The sequence below is a fragment of the Neoarius graeffei genome, chromosome 1 (genome assembly GCF_027579695.1).
Source record: "Neoarius graeffei isolate fNeoGra1 chromosome 1, fNeoGra1.pri, whole genome shotgun sequence".
In the NCBI taxonomy this organism is placed as follows: Eukaryota; Metazoa; Chordata; class Actinopteri; order Siluriformes; family Ariidae; genus Neoarius; species Neoarius graeffei.
Window position 1 is genome coordinate 116,158,866 of NC_083569.1, and position 3,317 is coordinate 116,162,182.

General features: G+C 43.1%; 1 pseudogene; it reads left to right on the forward strand.

Annotated features, from left to right (window-relative positions):
* Positions 1-1,563: 1,563 nt before the first annotated feature.
* LOC132898013 (U2 spliceosomal RNA) lies at positions 1,564-1,684 on the forward strand (annotated as a pseudogene).
* The last annotated feature ends 1,633 nt before the right edge of the window (positions 1,685-3,317 follow it).

The following is a 3,317-nucleotide window of genomic DNA, read 5'->3' on the forward strand; positions in this document are numbered from 1 at the left end:
AGGTGTACACAATCAGTGGTGTTAAAGTGACCCACACAGGTAACTACACCTGTAGAGGAGCAGAGAGAGGAGGCTCACACTCATCACACTTCAGTGATGCTGTTACACTGGAAGATGTGGGTGTGTGAGTTTGCTTGAGTGAGACATTAAAATGTGCAATTAGATATTCTTAGATTCTCATTATTAAATAAACCTACAAATTAACCATTTTGTGTTTCCTGTGCAACAGAGAGACCACCGCCAGTACTGAGTGTATCTCCACAGAGCTGGCTGACTGAAGGAGACTCAGTGACTCTAAGCTGTGAGGTTACAGGCTCCTCTACAGACTGGACATTCAGCTGGTACACAACTGTTCCCTACAGATCCGGATTAACTCAAATAACAAATAGTCGTGGCTATAGCATGTCTGTGGAGCTCCTCTCAGACAGCAGCAGAGGATCTGGAGGCAAATACACTCTCAGTCCTGCTGCTCTGAAACACACAGGAGTTTATATGTGCAGAGGAGAGAGAGGAGAACCAGCCTTTCACACACAGTACAGCAATCCACAGCCTCTATGGATCACTGGTGAGGAACATGAACAATGGGTTTGGGTTAAAGTTTCTGACTGCAAAGTTGAATTCTGGGTAAAATGTTTTATTTCTATTGCTGTTGGAATTTTGAGATGCTTTGTTGCTGCACACACTGTGTCTCTGATGTGTAAATGTTTTGCCGAGATAAAATACGTCCCACATTTTACGATTCCGGAGGTCGCTGAAGCAAGTGAGCAACAATATCACATGACCATCATGGGGCGTATTGAACCTACTTTTAACCAAAACAAGTCGGTGTGGGCAAACATGGTGGACTCGGCTCTCCTGCCAGCTAAAAGCCAGCGGAAATGAAAATGAAAGCCTGCCTAGTGAGTGTAACTGCAAGATAGAGCAAGGTTAGATGATGTCATTTTTCTGGACAGATAACTAAATCATTCTAGCTAGTGTTTAGCTATCTTAGCCTTAGAACCCATGAGCTCGACTCCACGGTAGAGTGTATGGAGTTATGCACCTAATGTTTTGATCTTACAGAGAAAGAAACAATAACACAAAAGCAGTAACATAAAAAATATATATTTGTCTTTTTTTTTTTCACGGATCTTTTCGTGAAGGTCAACCACAAATTACATCCCTGTGACTCAAAACTCTCCGAGGTCGATGCAGAGTCACAATGTTTTCCGCGCGTCACCATCCTGGTGTGACACAGTTCCATAGTTATGCTAACTGGTTAAAGCTCCCCACATTCGGCTGTTTCCTGTTTCTGTAGGGCCGTACCGCATACGGTACCTTAAGAGGGAGGAAAATGGTCCCATAACAGAGAAAAGCGACCCTCAGGACATCAAAATGATCACATCTCGTCAGCCTGATATTGTTCTTGCGAGATGTAGGAAAATGCCATGCATGGAAAATTTTTTTGAAAATTTCAGATCACTTTGTAGTCAGCACCGTTAAACAGAGTATGATATGGTGGTGTGAATGTCAGTTGAGATTCATTCAATATTTATTAATATGTATAAAGCAGTTAAAGAGCCCTTCACTTCTCGGCCTTTTGGCTAAGATCAAGTGTCGTATTTGTTCTTATCAGTTTAATATCTGATATGTTCTCTAAATGAGCAAGTTTTTGGGCAGCACGGTGGTGTCGTGTTTAGCACTGTCGCCTCACAGCAAGAAGGTTCTGGGTTCGAGCCCCGTGGCCGATGGGGGGGCCTTTCTGTGTGGAGTTTGCATGTTCTCCCCGTGTCTGCATGGGTTTCCTCCAGGTGCTCCGGTTGCCCCACAGTTCAAAGACATGAAGTAAGGTTAACATGGGGCAGCCTTGAGCTGAAGTGCCCTTGAGCAAGGTACCTAACCCAACCCCTAGCTGCTCCCCGGGTGCTGTAGTATGGCTGCCCACTGCTCTGGGTGTGTGTGCATGTGTTCACTGCTTCAGATGGGTTAAATGCAGAGGATGAATTTCACTGTGCTTGAGTGTGCATGTGGCAAATAAAGGCTTCTTCCTCTTCTTCTGAATGCTGGTTGAGTTTGGTGACAAAAGCCTTTGTCCTCATTTTGTCATTGGTTTATTTTCCCTGATATAAAGAGGACGAAGGAGATGATTGAGGATCTATGGGCTGGAGGGTTTTATTATAAAATCCAGAAAGCCAGAGCAGGTCAACACTGGAGATGTAACTGAATATGAATATATTATTTAGAATGAACAGGGGTGGCCACATTTTAATCAAATTTAACTCCATTAGGTGAGTGATTCACTAATTTAGTGTCATAAATGAGACACATTTCTGCACCTCTAACATTGTGTGTGTGTGTGTGTGTGTGTGTGTACGAGAGAGAGAGCGAGGCTTTGACCTGTGTGTACCTGGTAGTGTGTACCAAAGGAGGTTGAATTGACCTCCTCCTTTGATTATTTATTTTATATATGTATATATGTGTGTGTGTGTGTGTGTATGTATGTATGTATGTGTATATGTATGGGGCGGCACGGTGGTGTAGTGGTTAGCGCTGTCGCCTCACAGCAAGAAGGTCTGGGTTCGAGCCCCGTGGCCGGCGAGGGCCTTTCTGTGCAGAGTTTGCATGTTCTCCGCGTGGGTTTCCTCTGGGTGCTCCGGTTTCCCCCACAGTCCAAAGACATGCAGGTTAGGTTAACTGGTGACTCTAAATTGACCGTAGGTGTGAATGTGAGTGTGAATGGTTGTCTGTGTCTCTGTGTCAGCCCTGTGATGACCTGGCGACTTGTCCAGGGTGTACCCTGCCTTTCGCCCGTAGTCAGCTGGGATAGGCTCCAGCTTGCCTGCGACCCTGTAGAAGGATAAAGCGGCTAGAGATAATGAGATGAGATGAGATTAGGAGGTCAATTTATATATAAGGAGGTCAATACAACTTCCTTAGGTACACACTACACACGGATCAACTGTGGATAACAGTTGAAATAATCCTGACTGCATGATCGGGGGGTAACAGTGAAATGAGTGAGCACAGGGAACACATTGACTAAATTATTTCGCTTATTATTTGCTCATTCTTTCATGTGAACGTTTGTTCATTTAATTAAAAACACATTTGGAATAAAAATACTGCCCAAAAACATAAAATGGTTTCATTAATTAATTACCACATTATATTTGTAATGCTTTCAGATGATACTATATATTCTATTATTTTAAACACTTTATATTTCATTAGATTTTGGTTAAAAATGAATGCCATGTGACATTATTGACTGGATTTAGCAACTACTAATGTCTTCAGTAACGACAGTACAATTGCCTTTAGCAACTACTAATGCGCGG